The 23,341-nt window shown below is 33.1% G+C and overlaps 1 protein-coding gene and 1 pseudogene across 1 annotated transcript in view; one reads left to right on the top strand and one right to left on the bottom strand.

Moving 5' to 3' along the window:
- LOC145242972 (protocadherin gamma-A3-like) overlaps window positions 1–23,341 on the top strand; it is a 298,945-nt gene that overhangs the window by 240,855 nt on the left and 34,749 nt on the right. The window lies entirely within an intron of this gene.
- On the bottom strand, window positions 3,214–3,331 carry LOC145243318 (5S ribosomal RNA; annotated as a pseudogene).

The raw sequence follows: 23,341 nt of genomic DNA, 5'->3' as shown, positions 1-23,341 counted from the left end.
ATTATTTTTCGGAGATCTTCAGTCCAAAACGGATACGTACAATATAACCTTTTCTCGATATTTTCATTTTTGAATGTCTTGATCAAACTGTACAAGTACCTAAATTTCTCCGGTTTTATGGCATATAAAACTAATTACGTTGTGTTAATTCTTATTTCTGTCCTTTAAATTATTTAGAGTGCAACTTATATTTTACTTCACCAAGTTTTTGAAAAGTGATTGTGCTTCTACAAAGGAAGGTGACAAATCGATTTTTTCAAACAAGATTGCAGAAACAAGGGGCAGAACTCAGATTACTTGTTTTAGAAAGTATATTTTGAATTAATTTAATTTTTGTTTGTTTATTGTTCGTTATTTGATTAAATTATTTTTTTATTATTAAACAAAGTCTTGATATCAATTTATAAAAAAAAAACTGGAAATTCAAATTCTAATTAATTTAATTAAAGTAGTTCTTTCCTGTTTTTTGTTCAACTAAATTGGCACTTATGCACTTATTGTACCGCACTGAAATAATAACCTTATTATTTAGAAAGTCATTCTTAACATGAGGAGGTGTTTACAAATTTTCTATACCCTCACCTAACAGTTTAATAATAATAATAACAATAATAATAACAATAACAATAACAATAATAATAATAGTAATAATAATAATAATAATAATAGTAATAATAATAATAATAATAATAATAATAATAATAATAATAATCTTTTGTTTCACGAATTACCTCCCTTGTTTGATCTTTGTACAAGCACTCTTCTGCAATTTACGGACCGTGCTAAAAGAATAACATTTAGAAAGCCATTTTTAATACTGGAATGGTTGGGGGGGGGATTAAAAAATATATATTCTGTACTTTCAGCTATCAATTTTAATTACACAAAAACCCCATGTTTCATCTGTCACGTTTCTTTAATGTACAGGCATCCAAATAACATAAAAAGCGATGGCAAGTCTCATTTCACACATAAAATTCTAAAATTAAGTCGGCCGAAGAAAATAGGGTTGCTATTTTATCATGTAAAGAAAAAGAGGCTACACAAGGAAGTACGATAACTCATGTTCGTAATGTTCTATCACAGTCAACATTGATATCACGAAGAAATCAATTTATCGAGGAAAATCGACTAAAGTTATCTCCCTTGAATCACAACGTTTTTCTCCGAACGGAAGGCAGACATTTGATTTTAAATGATTTAAACAATTTTAAATATTTTATTTTTTAGCGTATTTAAACAACATTTATTCTGCGAAATACATTTAATTAAGAACAAATTTTTACTTTAGTTAAAATCTGTTTTTCAGTTACTTTTCATTTATTAATTCAACTTCACAAATTTTGACACTTATAGCGGCAATTAAAAGTTTAAAAAAAAAAAAAAGTAAAGAAAATACGGAGAACCTAACTTATGTACGTACTTATTACAGAACAAACAAAAATCATATTCCAAAAATTACGTAAATCGTTGAAGTAGGTTTCTTGAACTAAAAAATATCAAAATTTACGATTTTTAGTGATTTTACTACTAAACTATTAAACATAAGACTGCTTTTTGATCTCGACACTCTAAATTAACTTGTCTCTCCTGATTTATTCCATCGAACTTCACCATGGTCGACAAAAACACGACGACTCGCTTAGTCGTAAAATTTAATTTTCTTGATAAAATTACCTGATTTTTGGAATAGGACATCTTCGTTCCGTGACTTGTATTTGAATACGCATTAATTTATATATGACTTAAAATATTTGTTTCTGTTTATTTTTATTATTAAGTATTTTTATTTTTTTATATATATATTTTTATTCCTGGGAGTCTTCTTTTTTTATTATTGATTTTATTTTAATATACTATTCTTTTTTTATGAAATTATTATAATTATTTTTAATTATTTTAAAGTTAAATTTATTACTGTTTCCTTTGGTCATTAAATTATTTATTGAACCAAATTGGATGTTTATTTAAAATTACACCTAATTAAAAAAAAATTACAAGTAAATCTTTATGGTGTGCGTACTCATCATGGAACGATCATGTCATATTCTAAAAATCGCGTAAATTGATCAAACAGTTTCTTTTATTTAAGTAACTTAAATTTTTTTACTAAGCGAGAAAGAGATGAGGAGTGGCCATGTTGTTATAAATATTGCCAAAATTCAAGGGCGACAACTCAATTCGTCGACAAAAATAGTGTTCGTATTCAAAATAATTAAAACTTTTTAAAATCGCTAAAAATCGTAGAATTTGATTTTCTAAAAAAAAAAAAACTACTTGATCAATTTAATTGATTTTTGGAATGTGTCATCTTCGTACTTACATCATAAAGTATTTTTTTTTTTTGTATTTTTGAATCAAGTGTAATTTTACATACGCACCGGCGCACCGCACCGGCGCACCGCACCTAATTGTAACATTGTTACGATAATATTTTGGGCGATTCTTCACTATTAGGACGAAAACTTCAAGTCGAGAAATGGATTTTTCAGATTAAAAAAAGCAATGGTTTCTACCGATTTTTTTTTTTTTTTTTTTTTTTTTTGTCAATTCTAATCACCTACAATGATAATTTCCAAATTATGCAGCCGAAATTACTTGAATATTATTGAATTATTAAAAAAACAAACAAAGAAAACTTTAATCGTGTTAGCAAGTGAAAAAAATGTGGTCATGACTGACTCGGTCACCTTGTTTCAATTGAAACAAGAAAATTACCTCCCTTTTGAACTCTCCTGTATCTTACGATCCTTTCCATCAAATTCTATTTTTATTTTCTGTAATAAATGATTTTCTACCTCATCGATTTTCATAATTTTTGGATATTCATCTTAAAAATACGAGTAATTCGTAGATACCATTGTTTTCATGTGAAATTCAGTTTTACGATTTACCTCGGCTGATGAAGAAACAGAAAAACGCATTTATCTCCCTTGGATCATTTCGATGATTATAATGTTTTGTCGTTAAACCAATCGATGCATTTTGATAACAAAAATGTAATTTTGGTACTTCTTTAGAATTACACTAAATTAATGCCTCCATTCAGTCTTAAGAGACAATGGATACATCTGTTAGGATAACTGCGCGATTAATTGTGACGTAAGGGTTGCACAATCGTCAACAACCACACCTCTCCTGAATCGGCTCTGCTTTGGGTCCAGTTGCAAGAAGTGCTAGACGACTGGAAACAATGCTGAGATTGCCAAAAAGCACATAAAGCACCTGGAATTCACAAATGGTCACCTATTTTAGTACTGACCAGGCTCAACGTTGCTTAACTTCGGTGATCTGATGAGAACCGGTGTGTCAATGTGATTATGCCGTATTTAACTTAATTTTAAAAAATACACTTAATTCATGTGTGTGTGTGTGTATATATATATATATATATATATATATATATATATATATATATGTAGAGAGAGAGAGAGAGAGAGAGAGAGAGAGAGAGAGAGAGAGAGAGAGAGAGAATAAAAAGGAACAAACCGTATTATGTGTTCATCTTTGATGAATACATAATACGGTTTGTTCTGTTTATTTTCTCTAGCCGCCATATTTTTTAGATGCTTTAGAATTCGAGAGCGACACCTCAATTCGACTACCGAGACTTTGTATTCAAAATAATTAAAACTTTTAATTTAATTGCTAAAAATCGTGACATATTATTTTCTTTATTAAAAATTGATCAATTCACGTGATTTTTCGAACATGACATCCGCTGTATGTGACGAGTCTATCGCAAAGATTTTTCTGTAGCTTTGCTTTTGAATTTCGCTCTAGTAACGGAGAATCACTGAAATGGTGAGTTAATGGCAAATTTAGAACAATTCAAATCGAAATTTTTTTTTGTTTGTTTATTTCAAACATAAAGCCCAAAATCGATAAATATTTTAGCATGTAATTTTTATGATTATTGATTGGTATATGTTTAAAAAAAAAACGTAAGAGAAACAAACGTTCATTAACTTTGCTTTAGTGTAACAATAGCGATATATTCTGTAAATAAAAAGTACATTTTTCGTTTGTGTTTTTTAATCATTTTCTCAATTAATTGGCAATTCTTTCAAATTCCTTTGCATGACAACATTTTCACACACACCTGTTCCCCGAATATTAGGCGCACGGGACACCCAAACATCAACATTGCATTACCAAAGAAGCACCCCCACATCTCTTACAAAGATTCTATCACTTTTATTCTCCCCCACTTTTTATTGTTTGTTTGTATCCTCTCCACCCCACCCACCCACCCACCCCGATTTAATTTCATATGGTTGTCCGTATATCTTTCCTTAAATGTCGAAAGTAATACACAAAATAAGTTCATTATAAACAAAAGTGAATATCCCCACAATAGGAATACTATTTAATCCGCACAGTAATAGAGGAGAAGAAAGAGAGAGATGGGGAGGGGGAGTAAGGCGAACAGACAGGGAATATTTTTGGACTATTTTCTTTTTTCTTTTTATATTTAATTAGTTTTGCAAACTCACCGTTTTTTATTCGAAGAATCTCACTAGAGCTCAACGGTTGCCTCGGCGGTTCACATTTTCTATAGTGCATAGTATATATAAACACCAGATTGGGCGGTGGAACGTTTTCATAGATAATTTGCTCCGTATCAAACGCTGTGAAACTTAATGATACATAATGTACAGTGTGGCAGATACGAATTACCAAGGGACATAACTCCAAAAATAAATTTCAGATCAAATATGTTTCATTTCAAGTGACAATTTTCCAGACTTAAGTATGACAGATAACAATGAAAACCTTGTTTAAATAACTTTTTTTAATGTTTATGTACTGCATATTTTCAGATTTTGTGTCTATTCTAATTAACGATATAACTGATCTCTGTATTACACTCATATAAATCATAAAGAGTCACGGGCACGGGCGCTTTGGGACAATTCGTCTCTGATCTAAGGGAGATAACTCCATTTTACTAAGTTTCGTTCATTTTTTTATTTTTTTTTTTTTACGAGAATTGGAATGCTAAAACCAACGTGACTTAGAGGAATCTCTCTCTCTCTCTCTCTCTCTCTCTCTCTCTCTCTCTCTCTCTCTCTCTCTCTCTCTCTCTCTCTCTATTTAGGGAATTGCCACTTTAGGGGATCTCTTATCTTGATTCTTATTTTGAGAGGTCACTAGTTTATGGAGGATTTTTTGTAGCGTTTTGATTTGATTAAACTATTTTTAAGATGAGCCGCTTTTAGAGAAATATTTTCATTAAAAAAGTTTTTAGATTTATAATAAAACTAGCATTTCAGCCGGGCGTTGCTCGGGTGTATGTTGGGGGGGGGGAAGTGGTAGTAAGAAGGCAGGCTCGAACCTGTACCGCGAAGGAGAAAAAGAACAAGAAAAAAAACCTGACGTCTTTGCCATTACGGCCACCGCCAAACCGGAAGTGACTTATGTTTAAATTAAGGTTAGACAATCGAAAGGAGAGGATGACTGTAGAAAAGTACCCAGTTGAAGGTGAAGATATTAATGTTTTTAGCCAATTTTTCGATATTTGTCGCCTGAAAGGTCGAACTTCAAAACAATACTGATCTTGGTAAAATCCGTCACCTCTGTCGAAACTTTTAGGCAGATATGCAAACATACCAATATATAAATGTATGTATGTATGTAACTAAAATTTTCGACCCAAACCGATCAAAAAGCTTTCCCTATCTCTGAATACCCTTTATGTAAAATTTCAAATATTTAAACCAGAAATTGTCTGAGTAATTTGGTAGAGATCGCAGAGGTAATTTCTTTTTAATTTTTGACCCCTATTATGACCCCTTAACATTTATTGTTTTGGGCTCAAATTAAGTTATTAAGTTAGATCCATGTCAAAAGAACCTATATCTAAAATTTCGATTTTTTAGACCCAAAATTGGCGGAGGAGTTTGGTAGAGTTCTCAAAGGTCAAATCGTTGAATTTTGTACCCTTTAACAGCAAAATTTCTGGTCAAAAACGGATTACAAAGATTTTGCCAAATCTCAGTAACCTGTATATCAAATTTCGAGTCTGTTGACTTAAAATTGACAGAGCTATTGCATAGGAAAATGTACACAGACACACACACAGACACGTTCACTTTTATAGATATAATAGATAGATGTAAGAAAATGAGAGACATGTTATACAATAAACAAAAATTCCGGGGCATACATTCACAAAATAGATATTTTATATATGTTTAAAATCGAAGATTACAGCAGTAAAAAAAACAGAATGTTCGTAAATATTTTAGAATCCTTGTATAAACAAGGAATTCTTTAGCTGAGATATTGAAGAAGCTAGAGCCGATAATTATGAGCCTCGCATTCTGAAAATCTTAATAAAAAGCTTATCCACTCAATTATACGAATTACATTTCATTAAAAGTTGTTAATAAGCGTTAATGTTTATTTGTTTGAAATTAGAAAGAAACTTCAATGAGAATGGTTTCAATAACTAAGTTTATACAGATTGGCAGACGATAATGAGTCAATGAGTTATGTGTATGCGTGTTCGTTAATGTTTGAGTGAATTGAGACATTGCAGCAGACTAAAGGTCATACTCTGGCTCAACTAGTTTTTTGAAGACAAATCTGACTTTTAAAGGACTGAGGTTGCCATTTGGAATAAATATAGAAAACCCTCTGATTGGTCCAATATAGCATTATTTTTATTAATTCAGGTCTGAATGAGTTCGGGTGCTCAGAAATGAGTTTAAGCATTTTAATTTTGGATGTCGAGGTGCTACATAGTGTTACAATTACTTTTTATTTATTATACATTTTTTTTTTTTTAAGTTATTGCATTTTTCTTTTCTTACAATTGCTTGAAATTGTGTTTTCTTAATTAAAAATAAAAAAATAAAAAACAAAAACAATTCCTCGAAGTTGCCTTAGTTTTAGCGTCCAAATAATAATGGGTGTATATATATATATATATATATATATATATATAAGAAGCATAAATTAAAACTGTAAATTAAAATTTACATGTAAAATTTATTTTTCGAAAGAATACCCCAAGGATAATTAATTTTGTTTGAGGTATTCTGTCGAAAAATACATTTTACATGTAAATTTTAATTTTGTGTCAAGCTTTATATATATATATATATATATATATATATATATATATATATATATATATATATGTACACACCTATATATATATATATGTACATATGTGTATATATATATATATATATATATATATATATATATATATATACTCACATATATGTACATATATATATGTACACACCTATACACATATATATATATATATATGTACATATATATATATGTACACACATGTATATATATATATATATATATATACACATATATATATATGTACATATATATATATACACATATATATATATGTACATATATATATGTACACACCTATATGTGTGTGTGTTCATTTATGTATGCATACATATTTAAGCTGCCCGCCGTTGCCTGGGGAATCTACTTAGCTTTGCCCTCCTCCTACATGACATCGTATGTGACGTCATTGTAACCAACCAAAAAACAGACAATGCAAGAATATAGATTTACTATAATAGATGTAAAAATGTGTGTCTGTGTGTATATATTTGTGATGGGACGATTTCAATATACTGTATATATTGTACACAAGGTCACATAGTAGTCGTTCTGGTAATGTAATCTATGATGTGGATGTACAATGATAAATTTGGGTCAAACATGCAAATCAACTTCGTCACTCATATCTTCCAAAGAGACAATCAAATAACACAATCATTCCATTAAATTGTTTTACTGGACACATTTGAATTACCTCAAAATGTTCAAGCAACATGCAGTAAACAAAAGTGCAATAGGCTGACATATCCTCATGAGTATGAAATGTGGAAAATTCTGTGTAGCTCAATTGTCAAATATATTTTCAAAACATTGTATATATGTATTATGCATTAGTATATTATATATATGTATTGTATACTTAAATTATTTGTATATATATATATATATATTAGTGATGGGACGATTCCAATATTTTCCAGATTCCGATACATTTACCAATTCCGATTCTATATAAATCTCTAAATATTTAACTATAAAAGTGTTATTTTGTATCAATTACTGTAAAAACATCTTAAATAAGCCTACATTTTTCCGATTCTGATACTCCTAAAAGCTCTGATTTTTCTGATTCCGATAATCGTCCCAACACTAATATAATATATATAATATATATATATATATATACACACACACACACACACATACACATACAAGAAGCATAAATGTTGCTTCTTGTGGCAAGCTCTACTTCCTATTGTCATCGTATTGAGCTTTTTTTTTTTTTAGATTAGATTGAGATTAATATTAGATTGAAAATTACATTAATAATTTTTTCTTATCAACCGCATGATATATATAACTTGAAATAGCGTTTTCTTAATTCAAAATAGAATCGAAAAAACAATTCCTCGAAGTTGCATTGGTTTTAGTGTCCACACACACACACACACACACACACATATATATATATTTATTTATAATAAATTATATTTGGTAAAGATATATATATATATATATTATTCTTAATTATATTTATCAATATATGCTAAAATGCATTTTTACGAGAAAGAAATAAGGCATGCACCACATGATCTAGACTCCCCCTCCTACTCTAGTGTAAGCGTAAATAATTGTAATGTTTCCGCCAAATATGCGAATCGTCGTTATTTGAGAGATGTTCAGAATTGTTTTTGTTTATGATAAACAGAGTTGTTTCCCTTAGACTGTTGAAATGTGGGAAAACGCTGCTTTGCGTGACAGATGTTTTGAAAGGGAAGACGTCTGTTGTTTTCGTCGATTCTTTCGTCCGGACCTGAAACCCCGTTTTTATTATTGTTTGTGAATTCGGCTGCCATGATTGAAACCTTACACTACAAAGATTTTCGAACGCTCATAAAAGGAATTGAAACCCTTCACGTCCGACTTCAGTTTTCTTTTCTTTTTTTTTCTTTTTTTTTTTCTTGTATTCTTTTTCTATCTTTACTGAGTTTTTCTTTGACCATTACTTGATTTCTCCTTTTACCATCTTTACCGTCCGTTTCTTTTTTTTTTTTTTACCGTCCGTTTCTTTTCTTTTTTTACCGTCCGTTTCTTTTCTTTCTTTTTTTTTTACCGTCCGTTTCTTTTCCTTCATCTTTCTGGCGGTCTTTAGTTTCTTCTTCATCTTTCTCGTCGGCGTTTGCCATTACCGTTACATTTTTCTATATTTATCCTTTTTTTTACCGTTAAAGTCACTGTGTGTGTGTGAGAGAGTGTGAGAGAGAGAGAGAGAGAGAGAGAGAGAGTGTGTGTGAGAGAGAGAGAGTGAGAGAGAGAGAGAGAGAGAGAGAGTTTCTTCCTCATAGGTTCCGAAACGGCTGAGCCTATCTTTTGCAAATTTCACACACTTATGTCTGGCAGTGTTCTTAGGTATGTTTTGTACAGAAATTCGTCTGCTAAGTATCGAAAATCGAGAAAAAAAAAAAACGATCCAAAAAACAGTCCTTATATATAAAAAAGAAGAATTTTCACAAAGGAATATTTTACGTTACACCTGTAAGGAAGATAATAAAATTTCAGCAAATCATTTCTTCTTAAAAAACAGATTTATTATAATATGGAGATATAGCTTAGTGGTAGAGCATTTGAGTACAGATCGGATGATCCCCTGTCAAGCTCGGGTGTACCTCACCATTTTATTTTTATTTTTTTCTCAATAATGAGTTCAGTTTATGATAAAAGAAGAGTTTCCATTTAAAATCACTGCAAATTATTTCTTCGCTTGTATATTTTCAAACTAAACATTAATAAGAAACGACTTTTCCACGGAATTAATTGTTAAGGCCAAATATCAGCTGACGTGATATTGTAAACAAACGCAGACGGTATTTGATGAACGATAATACCATTGTTATTTTTTATATTTTTTGCAAATTATTCCTCATATTATATATTCAATAGAGGATTGGTTCTATAATAATACATATGCAATCTGCATAAATTAAAATATTATGTTTAAGCGTATGTACGACCAGGCAACACCGAGTGTCCAGCTAGTTTTCTATATTTACCGTATTCTTCTTTTTTTTTTTTTTTTGTACCGCTAGTTCTTTTATGTCCCCAACGTTCTGATTTTATTTATTTATTTATTTATTTATTTATTTTTAGGTAGACACACACTCAGTTCTTCTTCTTTCTTTTTTTTTTTTTGTCTATTTTTAGTTCTCTTATCATTCTTATGAATCGTCCATGTAGCTGTTTCGTTTTCTTCTTCCTCATTTTTAGTCCTTTTCATTTTCTTTCCCTTTTCTATTCCTGCTTTTTTCTTTCTCTTCCCTCCATTTATTTCCTTTATTCTTCTTCCATGTTTTTTTTTCTTTTATCCCTATCAATGTTTTCCCCTTTCCCTCATTTTCTCCTCCCATTTTACCAAATACTTTGATCTTTTCCTTCTTCTGTCCCCAGGAAAATTGAGTCCAAATCTTTCGACGCCGCCATTGTTTTTGTTTTCTTTTCCTTTTATTCAATGGAAGATAAAAACACAGCAAGCGAATCCGAATTATGAACAGCATCGACGTTTCTTTCTGCCCAATTACAACCAAATCTCTCTATCTGATATCCCCACCCATATCCACATCGCCACAGTACTGAAACATCCCTTGTTTATTAATGAACCTTCACTATCATGTCTACACCCTAGCCAAACACTTTGAGATTTCTAAATCTGCTCATATGTGCATTTCTCATGAAAAACAACTATCGCCCATAAACCAACTAGCATAATACCTATAACAAAGCAGGATATTTTATATAAAGATATTTGATTCTTAGTAGCCAATCATTGACGATAATTTCAATTCGTATTCTTCAAAACCAAAATTATTAATTCCCATCGACTTCATAGATTACATACTATATCCAACTAGAAATGTCTTTAGTTAACAGACTTTTCACACTATTCACTGGTTATCTTTATTGACCAATAAAAAGAATGATAAACGAAAAGAAAAAAACTATTTTTACACATAAAAAAAATGTTATAAGGAAAAATGTCTTCATAGAAAGTTTCAATGAAATTTTGAAGTTAAATAAATTCATTGTAAAAAATCTATTGAAAGATGAATATTAGTTTATATAATATGATATACACAAAAATATAATTATTTATAAAAAGGTCAACAGTAAATCAGAATATCTGATAACATCAGTTGAAGAATTAACATAAATGAATCAACAAGGTTATTAATACGAATAAATTATATTCGTTTTATTTACCAAATGTCAAAAAGATATAAATGATTTACAAGTTTATATGACAGTAAAAAGAATCCAGGAATATTTAAGTTGAAATAAACTAAGCCAAGTAACAAGCTTGTGCTGATTGTATAATTATGAACAGTTTCATCTATCTCTCCTACGAGTTGTTTTAAGTATTGCTTATTTAAAGTAGAGTAGGTTCCAACTAGCATAATAACCATAACAAAGTAGGATCTTTTGTACAAAGATAGTTGATTCTTAGTAGAGAATCCTTTTTCCAAAAACAAAATGTTTAATTCCCATCGATTTCATAGATTACATACTATATCCGATTAGGAGTTTCTTTAGTTAACAGACGTTTCACCCTATTCACCGGTTATTTTCATTGGACAATAAACAAAATTATTAACAAATGAAATACTTGCATTTGTTACAAATACAATCTGTATAATATCCATAAAAATGTAATTACTTATATAAAGATCAACACTAGACTCAGATTATCCGATCACATCTGTTGAAGAATTAACTTAAATGAATTAATAACGTAATTGATACAAATAAATTATATGCGTTTTATTTTCCAAATATCGAAAGGTATAGATGATTTACAAGTTTGTACAACAGAAAAAGGAATCCAGAAATATTTAAGTTGAAATAAACTAAGCCAAGTGTCAAGCTTCTGCTGATTGTATAATTATGAACAGTTTTGTGTATCTCTCCCACAAGTTGTTTTATGTAGTGCTCATTTGAAGTAGAGCAGGTTTTAACAGATTATACTGAAGTTCATTCTAAAGATATCTTCACGGTGCTATAAGTATTAGTGATAGGACGATTCAAATATTTTTTTCTAATTCTGATACAATTACTGATTCCGATTTTTATTAAAATTCTCAATTCCAATATGGTTACCGATTCTGTTTTAAATTCCTGATTCCGATATAATTATCAATTCTGATTTCTAATCTTTTAAAACCTCTAAATATTTAGGAATAGAGATTTTGTTTTAATTTTTTTTTTTTTTTTTTTTTTTTTGCCCATGTGCATATATTTTCGTAAATGTAAAAATACGTCTGTGTGTGTGTGTGTGTGGTGGGGATGGATATACACGGATTTTAATTTTATCGATAATCTAAAACCAATATTTATTATTTTATTATTTGTACCAGCAAAGGGAATAAGTTTTAGATAAAAAACAAACATAAACAAAACAATAAAAAGAATCGTTTTTGGCATTAGAAATTAGGCACACATTTTTCTGATACCGATTCCAATACCCCAAAAACCCGGATTTTTCTGATTTCTGATTCCGATTAATCGTCCCAATACTAATAAAGTATACAGCTTGCCAAAACCTGTATGTCTTCTATTTTTATGGTTCTCTGGTCACTGGAGCAAGAATGCAAGAATGATGTTTCCCAAAGCTGAATTGTTGTCTTTTTGCAAACCTCTCTTGATAGTTGCTGAAGGAACTACAACTGCCTTTCTATACATCTTACTTGTCTGTTTAAATGTATGCATGTCTCACAAAAACTTTCGACAGAGGCGACAGATTTTGACAGAATTGGTATCATTTTTTGAAGCTAGACCCTTCGGATGACAAATATCGAAAATTGGCCAAAAACATTGATCCCTTCACCCTCATCTGGGCAGTTTTCTACAGGGAGGGTCGGTTTTTTTCGGTGACATTCAACCCGCGTGTTCACGACGTCGCTTAAAACGCATTATTTAGACCGCGCGTGACGTCACAACCATGGTAGCTTCATCGATAAGAGCGTTTTTTTCATCTCTTTTTCCCCTAGCGCGTTACGGATTCCAACCTGCTTACTACTTCTATTTTTTTTTCTTCTTTTTTTTTTTTTTGTCAAATAACACTCTTACACACACCTCCACTTTCTTTTCTGCCTTTGCGCCACGTGTTCGAGCCTGCCTACCTACTACAATTTTTTTTTATTTTTTTTGCACAACACACACCTTCAAACACCCAGGCAACGCCGGGCACCCAAGCTAGTACTCTGTAAATCACAAAGTTATGATTTGTCTCAAATATGTGTCCGTTGTAACGAGATCAGGCTGTCTGAAGATATCAGCTTCCTAACTTAAATCCATTAAACATTGGCGTTTTTGTTTTAAACTTTCTTTTTTTTGTTTTTTAATTATTTTTTTTTTTGTTTTTCTTTCCCTTTACAATCATGTTCTGCAAATCAAAATCATTTTTTTTCCTACAAAACAAAACTGAACATAATGAATTAAGATATAAAGAATTTGAAACATAAATTTTTTTAATAAAATTTCTGGATTCGGCATTAAATAACCTGAAAAGGGTTGATATGCCGTAAAACAAAACAACCAAACCAAACGCCAGGAATAAATATTTGAAGATATAAAGAACTTGAAGCATAAAAACTTTCACCAAAATTTCTGGATTCGACATTTAATAACCTAGAAAGGGTTGATATGCCATAAAACAAACGAACCTAAATGGCATGTCATATATGATTATTCAATATATTCTTCTCTGACCATGAAGGTTTCTTTTTTAAAGATTATTGGCATTTAAAAGTCTTCAAACTCATTTCCCTTTATTATCATTGAATTACACTTATTTGTGCAATCTGTGAGAATGTCAGCAGTGCTGTTACTCCCATGTCGCTGGAAGTTTCGGGTCTGGACAAAATCAACAGAGATTGGACAATTTTTGTAATGATCTGTTCTCTGTTGGCTGCAGAGTAAAGTTGATCATGTGCAGTTCTAGGAGGTTCACCCTACCAGGCTTTGCCTTCTCTTTTTGAGAAGGGGTTAGTTTATTGCTATTCGCCTATGCGTCTCTTTCGGGGAATGCTGACAAGGTTGCCTATGCATCTTTTGTACGGTTAGCGTACAGTACAGCCTCTCTAGGGCACTGACTTTTCGGTCCTGCCTTTCGAACCTAATGTCACATTTATCATGGTGAGAGAGAGAAATAAATGCCAACAGATTTCCTCGGTGGGTAATCCGACTAAATGTGGTTTGCATTCGATCCCTACCCATCTTGGCCCTGTTCCGGCAGATGCTGCACTTAAGGTGGTTTGTACCAGTCAATGGAGGGGAAACCCTCTATACTGGGACAATTATTATTTTTGGTAACCAGAGTGCCCCCTTTTTGCCTACTTTTAGGGGAGCTGGTTTTTACCTCACATTAAAAACGGCCTTGTGCCTAATTTGCTCAGTGGGGGAGCAAATAAATACCATCTGTTCCGGCAGATACTGCAAGCTATGACTAGCTATGACTAGCTATGACTAGCAAAGACCAGATGTGGGGGCAACCCCACATGCCTGACCATTAACCAGCTCCCATTTCCCACCTCTCGGGAGCTGGTCCCCTTTTTCCCTTCCCCCTCCCTTCACTCCTCACATTAAAAATCGGCCTTGTGCCTAATTTGCTCGGTGGGGGAGCAAATAAACACCATCTGTTCCGGCAGATACTGCAAGCTATGACTAGCTATGACTAGCAAAGACCAGATGTGGGGGCAACCCCACATGCCTGACCTTTAACCAGCTCCCATTTCCCACCTCTCGGGAGCTGGTCCCCTTTTCCCTTCCCCCTCCCTTCACTCCTCACATTAAAAATTGGCCTTGTGCCTAATTTGCTCGGTGGGGGAGCAAATAAATACCATCAAAGTGTAGTATCTGTTCCAGCAGATACTGCAAACAAAGACCATATGTGGGAGAGACCCCACATATAAGACCTTAGTAATGTAGGGGCAACCGTTCATACCAATTGTCACTATCCGACTCCCCTACTCCCCGGGGAGTTGGTCCCTATTTCCCCTTCACTCCTCACATTAAAAATCAGCCTTGTGCCTAATTTGCTCTGTGGGGGGGGAGCAAATAAATACCCTTTTGGCTAAGATCAAAGTGTAGTATCTGTTCTTCAGATGCTGCACTTCCATTTCTTGTTCTCTTTCGATGGAGGAGCAATCCTTCACGACTGAGACTATTTAAAATTTTTGTACCTTTTCTCCACGTTAAAAAACAACCCTGGTGTCTAACTCTGTCCCGTGGGGAGGCATTGTAAATAGGTACTCACAACTAAATTTGCTACTCGTGCTTGGCTATTTTATTAACGTTAAAGAGAACGATATCTTAATTAGTCTACCTTGAGATGTTTGACGTGATCACTTGGGAGTGATCCGTTGTACAAGACAAACACTGTGTTTTGTCATGTCGGCTTCTCAGATGATTATTTTCTTTTTGTTTTCTATTTAAAGTTATTTTATTAAATTTAAAATTACTTTCTATGTTTTCTTTCTCGTGTCTATTTTTTTTTTTTTTTTTTTTTTGTTTTAGCTAATTACATTTTTCGAAAACAACAAATGTACGAAAATAATACCGAAAAAAAAAATGTAAACTATTTTTTTTTAGAAATTTTTATTTATTATAAATTTTAATTACAAATGAGTTTTTATTACTTTAATCTAAAATTAAATTTAAAAAAACAACACATTTCTCCTTTACTGGAATTTTGATAAGAATTTTCACTTTTTTTTCGTATCGTTTTATCATCTTTCCTTTTCTTAATTTCTATTTCTCTCTACCTCTCTTTCTATTCATTTCTTATACCTCTTTCTTTTCCCTTTACATCGTCTCTCTCTCTTCCAATTTATCTCAGCCTCTCTTATTTCCTTTGTGCTATTTCTCAATAATACGCATGCACGCACGCACGCACACACACACACACACACACATACACACACACACACACACACACAGACACACACTTTCTCGCACACACTCTCACACTGTCTCTTTCTTTCTCTCTCTCTCTCTCTCTCACACACACACACTTTTTCTCACACATTCTCTCGCACTCTCTCTCACGCCATTCACTCTCTCTCACACACACACACTCTTTCAACACACTCTCTCTCTCACACAAACACACACTTTCTCGCACACACTCTCACACTGTCTCTTTCACTCTCTCTCACACACTCACTCTCTCTCTCTCACACATTCTCCCTCACTCTCTCTCTCACACACACACACACTCACACTCTTTCAACACACACTCTCTCTCTCTCTCACTCTTTCTCGCATTGTAACACACAAAATTTAAGTCTGTCTGTACGTCTGTCTGTCTCCAGCTCTTTCTTAAAATTGACTTGTCCGTTCCTACTCTGTCGACATGTCTGTCTTTTTCTCTCTCTCTCTTTCTCTCACACACACAAACACACATTCTCTCTCTTGCAAAATTAACTTATCCTTCTGAACAATCACTTTTTTCTCTCCCTCTCAAACGATCACACTTTCTCCTTTACCCCCTCTCTTCTCTCCTCTCATCAAATTCTGAATCCAATCCTAATGACATCACTTTCATACCTTTCATTTTTTTTCCTTAGCACAACTCCCACCCAGCCCCGTCTCAAAACAAACCCTCTTCATGTCACACCCTGTCCCCCAACCCCCGACCACACTCAGCTCCCAAATCATTTACCTCAGAATCATTGGCTGCTGCATATCTGCCTTCTTCATCTTTTTGCTTGTTCATGAAATCATTTTGCATCCTGGTATCCGGGGTAGGGTGCAGCCTACGGATGTGGGAGAGGGGGGGGGGGAAGATGAAGAGGAAGAGGGTACTTAAAAAAGGAAAATGTTGTAAAAATTAATTAAAGGAATGTTAATTGTGTTTGCAAGAGTATCACGATGAAGATTACCGAATACGATTATATTCGAATTTGTTAATTTCGATCTTTCAGTAAAAAAATGTGTTAATTTCACAGGAAAGAAATTCTAATTTTATTAAAAAGAAATAAAATGAATGAAACAGAAAAAATATCATTCTAACTCGTAAAAGCTGATGTTGTTTAAAAAAAATGTATGATTTTTATAAAATCGTACATTGTTTTTTCTATTCGAAAAACTTCATTTTAAAAAAATATATCTTGAAATGACTTTAATGTAAACAGTAAAATAAAAATGTGCGAGATGAAACCGATTTCGATACAAATCATTCATTTATTTTGAACCACTTCCCCTTGACGTGCTCTGCGACTCCGTAATGCATCCGTAGTTGTGACGTCACGAGCGGTCTAAATAATGCCTTTTAAGCGACGTCATGAACGCGCGGGTTGAATGTCAGCGAAAAAAACGATCCTCCCTGTAGAAAACTGCCCAGATGAGGATGAAGGGATTATTAATGTTTTGGGCCAATTTTCGATATTTGTCGTCCGAAGGGGCTAGCTTCAAAATGATACCAATCCTGTGAAAATCCGTCGTCTCTGTCGAAAGTTGTGAGACATACATACATGATGACTGCAACGCCTTTTCAGACGAGTGCCACTCCCTCAGACACGAGCCCAAAAATGACTTCCATCGCCACAGGACCATTTTAATAGACAAATGCGTGAAGGAGTATCTATACACAGATGATGTTACATAGTCTTAGCTTTGTACGACAGCTAAGTCTCTCTCTCGGTTCAAAATGTTGAGATCCAGGAACAAGCAAGAGCAAGATAGCCAGCAACAAGTTAAATTGCAGACCAGCTTAATACGGGTACTAGTCTCCCGCTTTATGGTTTTTTTAAATTAGAGATTTGCTTCTCCTAGAAAGGTTGCCTTCACCACGGCTTACGGGAGCCCTCTCCACCCCCAACGCACACATACATACACACAAACACACACGGTGCTAGTTGGCCGTTGACCCCAAAAAGGGCTCATTCGCCCTTTGGAAGGTCTTGTTTTTAATCCTTCAGGGAGACTAGCCACCCTCCTCACCAAACAAGTCTGGTGGGAGAACCAGTTTAGTCGCCCGTGACCCGACCATGAGGCAGGTAGTACTGGGTTACATACATACATACATACATTTAAACAGACAGGTAAGATAGAAAGGCAATTATAGTTCCTTCAGCAACTATCAACAGAGGTTTGCGAAAAACAACAATTCAAGCATCATTCTTGCATTCTTGCTCCAGTGACCAGAGAACCATAAAAATAGAAGACATACAGGTTGTGGCAAGCTGTATACTTTATTAGTATTGGGACGATTAATCGGAATTAGGAATCAGAAAAATCAGAACTTTTTGGGGTATTGGAATCGGTATCGGAAAACACTCACCTACTTACAACAACTGCCAACAATTCCTATACCTATTAATAAAACTTTCCTAGAGCCGCCCGTCTGTGGAACACAATACCGCCAGGTTGCTTCTCAGCTGACTATATAACATAGCCGTTTTCAAGTCCAATGTAAATAAGTTCTTGCAGAGCTGTACTTGTAAACAATCAATTTCTACCATTACTGTTTATCAGTGTTTACTCATTAACACTTATCCTCGAATGGCCCCTGGGTCTTGATAAACGGTGATTCCCTTGTAATAAAAAATATCAAGCACCAACTTGGACACTCCTTACTAAAAGAATAGAGAATCCTGTTCAGGAGCAGATGGTGCTGCTCAGGCATTTTTTTGCAGGTTCAGAGTGTGCTATTATTGTGTGCTCGCCTACCATCCACACTTTCCGGCCTTGCACAGCATGTTTCTGCAGTTTAGATTTTTTGCATAACAAACAAAGACATCACAGATTGTTGTTGTTTATTTTTTGTTATTTTTATTTATTTATTTTTTTTTTGGCAAAACAAATCGATCCCGGCGGGGGAAGAGGTGATTTAGTTAATGCCGCATGTAAACATTAAACAGATATTAAATTTGTTCTTATTTACTTGTCTCCCCACGAGGGCAGAGTTAGACACAAGGTCGGTTTTTAATCTGGGAAAAATCCAGCTCCCCAAAAAGGGGCACTCAGGATAGGAACAAAAATTAAAATTGTCTCAGTCATGAAGGGTTTCTCGTCCACTGACCGAGGATAGAAATGGTGAAGTGTAGCATCAGAACAGATACTACACTGTGATCTTGACCCGTAGATATTGAATTTGTACTCATAGCTGGACAGAAAATTAGAGGTTCATATTTTCCCAAGTCCTCAAATATATACGACGTAATCAATTTGACATACAAATTCTCGTTAGATTGTCGAAGTTTGAAGCATTGTTAAGCCTGTTGTTGGCCAGTACTAAAATGGGTGACCATTTGGAAATACGACGTGCTTTATATGCTCTCCGCTTATCTCGGCATTGTTTCCAGTTAACCGTACATTCATCGCACGCTCATTAACCCTTCTCCTCGAGTGGCTTCGGGCCTAGATAAGTGATAACTCCTTTGTCGAAAATAGAAGAAGAAATAAATAAATGAAAAAAAAAATGAAATGTGTGTAAGTGATGTCATTAAGATTGGATTCAGAATTTGATGGGTGGAGGGGAGAGGGGAGGGGGGTAAAGGAGAAAGGACGAGCGTTTGAGAGGGAGAGAAAAAAGTGATTGTTGAGAAGGACAAGTCAATTTTGACAGAGAGAGAGAGAGAGAGAGAGAGAGAGAGAGAGAGAGAGAGAGACATGCCGACAGAATAGTCATAATTGATCAGAGTTTTCGGACAAAATTGGACCGGAAACGTCTGCAACATTGACAGATAGACGATTTAAATGAATATGCGTTGTAAGCGATCTTAATCAATCAACACAAAAGAAAAAAGGGGGGAAAACACGTCAGGTTTAATTGTTGAAATTCTTATCTCGATTTTATCCAATTAATTACATTTTTGTTTCTCCTTTATCAACAGAATCAGTTATATTTTTATCACTGATCGACGTGATAATCAATTAATTAATTAATTTAGATGACAAAGTAAAATAAGAAAACGTCGGAGAACGTTCCACTTCCTCCCTTCAAGGTTTTTTTTTGTTTTTGTTTTTTTCTTAATAAGTAGACAAAATCGGTATGATCTGGAATTTTGGTTGACCCGATTTCGATAAAACTACCGCATAGAATTTGCTTCCTCAACCAAAAATATGATTTTTGTTTTCTGACGTACAAGTTAAACGATTCATTTATTATCTTATCTGTGACCCTAACAGTTTTTGTGCATCTGATTTTTTTGGTTGTCTTCGTGCACAAAAAAAGAAACTACTAATTCAAGATCGAAAACTATTCGAAGATACGTGTTAGATGGATAGAATCCGACCCAGAAAAAAATAAGCAATTCTTCACCCTTTGTCAGAAACATTTCTCATGTAATGTAAAGATTGAAGAGCTAAATAGGGAAATTAGTTACACGGCTGCCGAAAATAAACTCGAGTTCTACTTTCCATATGCAAAATTAAAAGGTGACTTTGTAACTAGGTTCGAATCCTTCAACAGGCCGTAATTACCACTTCCTGCACTGAAGATTGCGCCAGCATGAAACATTAGCGTCTGTAGATACAAAAATAAATGTCAATATTTATCTATAAAACATTATCGTTTATACTATTCAAACTAACTACGAAAATCGCCATTTTTACACATTTGAAAATAATTTCTGACGAGGACGCATCACAGACCGTCTGAAACGCGCGTAAACGATTTCAATGACTTAAAAACATTATTACAATGATCCAAACATAATTCTCAATGAAAAACCAAGACACGGAATAATAAAATAATGTTAAAAATACACATTGTTGGTGGCTACTCCCTTATTTAAATATATATATATATACACTAGCATGGAAACTTGACGTTGCCGGAGATAGAATAAAGATAGACGAATGTTTCACCCTCTCATATTTTATTGTCATCGAAATCAGAGAAATCGCCCATTCTTCATTCAAATTGATTGATTGCCTGCTTTAGTTGAGGACTCACTGAGGTGCACTGGGAGGAAACTTCCCATACCTTTCTGCAGTAATTTAGTCCACAAGTCTACATTGCACTGCAGAGAATCTACTGTTGATTTTATATCATTATTTTTATATAATATTTATATAAATTATATATATGTATATATATATATGTATGTATATGTATATATATATGTATATATAAGTATATATGTCTATATGTGTATATATATATATATATATGTATAAGTATATATATATATATGTATGTATATATATATGTATATATATATATGTATAAGTATATATATATATATGTATAAGTATATATATATATATATGTATGTATATATATATGTATATATATATATGTATAAGTATATATATATATATGTATATGTATGTATATATATATGTATATATATATGTATGTATATACATATATATATGTATATATATATATATGTATATATATATGTATATATATATGTATGTATATATATATGTATGTATATATATATATGTATGTATATATATATATGTATGTATATATATATATATATATATATATATATATATATATATATATATATATATATATATAATGGTTTGAATTAAAGTTTAACATGCAAATCTCAAGCATCATGGTGCAATTGTGCTCTAAACATTTCAAATTTCCAATGCGCCTCTGTCATAGCAAAGAATCTACTGTTGATTTTATATGCTGAGCCTTTCTGTTTGTGCGGTAATAAAACTTTTCAAATGCACTTGTGATGTTAGGATCTTTCATTCTCTCTCTCTCTCCACTATTTCTATCTTTACCACCCAAGATGAGAAAAGTAGTCTGAATAAACTAAACCACAGACATACTGTATCGCTGCATCACAGTTCTTCATTTTAGCTAGACTAGCACCCATCCCAAACCGGGAATCGAGCCTACAACCGTCTAATTGATAGTTGGCAGTTGTATCGCCAAACCACAGGATCGGCAATCATGAATCATATCTTCAATATCTTTATATAAACACTGATTCCCACTTTTAAAGTGCTCCATTTGTTTGTTTGCCAACATAGAGCTTTGCATTATGTTAAATAAGATGCAGGCGATATAATTTAACCAAAGTGCTTTACCAATAAGATTGGTATTTTTCGGGGGGCTTCTTTGTGTGACTTTTCACATTGATATTGTGCGGCATTCATCTGGCAACTAACTCTGAAGATATTTATGTGGTAACTTGAATTTCCTCAAGTATGCTCTGAATTTTCTCCAGAAACACGTGTAAGATTTCTTTTGCTCCGAAATTGACATTAAAATCACAATATGACATAACTGTGAACTGTAATTTTATTTATAGCTCTATTGAAATTTTTTAAATTACTATATGTTTGAAACAAGGCAAGTGCCACTTTGAAGTAGGGGGCTACTATCGGGGACATAAGTTGCATGAGTTATTATGAAGGGAGATGAGTAGCAAGATGTTTGTTCACATTACACTTGAACTTCTGCATGTCAGTACAGTTGGAAAAGCAGAATCCCGGAAGGGAGTTCCAAAGACTTGCAGTTCTGGGAAAGAAACTATTGGAGTAAAAGGCTTTCTTACACCTAGGAATCTCTACTGTAAAGGGGTGGGACTTAGTTGCTTGTCAGGTTTGTCGGGGATATTCACGTCGAGGAGGTATAAGTGCTTGTAGTTCGTCAGAGCATTCACCATTAAAGTATTTGTAGAACAGGCAGAGGGATGCAACATTTCGTCGATGGGACAGAGACTGAAGCCTAGATGACAGTTCAGGACCTATCAGGTTGGCGACTCTCTTTTGAGCCCTGTCCAGGAGTGAAAGACAAGCAGCCGATGCACCAGCTCCAATGTGACAACAGTACTCCATACATGGGCGAATATACATTCATATATACTGAAAACATGCCACTTATCCATCCATCTATATTTTATTATACTTACAGAATACGCCATAAATTATATCTTTCAGCTATACCTGTACTAAACTGTACTCCAAATCAAATGTTTCTTGTATCTATATTGAGCATATATCTTATCTTTCAGTCGTATTAAATACTCAGTTTGGGTACCAAATTTTAATTCCTAATATTAAGTAAATCATATTTTAACATGTTATTCTATTGCTAAACTAACAAAACTATATCTAACCATACATTAACTCCTCTCTCTCTTAAACCAATCCTGTTGCAAATTTAGTTGCTTCCACTGCATGAATTTTTACTTAGCCCCTCTCCCATTAATAATGAAGATGAAATCATAGTAATATCCTTTCTAATCACTTCGAGGAGTGTAATTTTTCAGTAGATGTATAAGCTAAATAACCGATTAATATTAACTACCCATGCAGG

This window comes from Euprymna scolopes, chromosome 21 (assembly GCF_053919585.1).
Source record: "Euprymna scolopes isolate OS-2025 chromosome 21, ASM5391958v1, whole genome shotgun sequence".
NCBI lineage: Eukaryota > Metazoa > Mollusca > Cephalopoda > Sepiida > Sepiolidae > Euprymna > Euprymna scolopes.
This window is presented reverse-complemented; position numbering and strand designations above follow the sequence as displayed.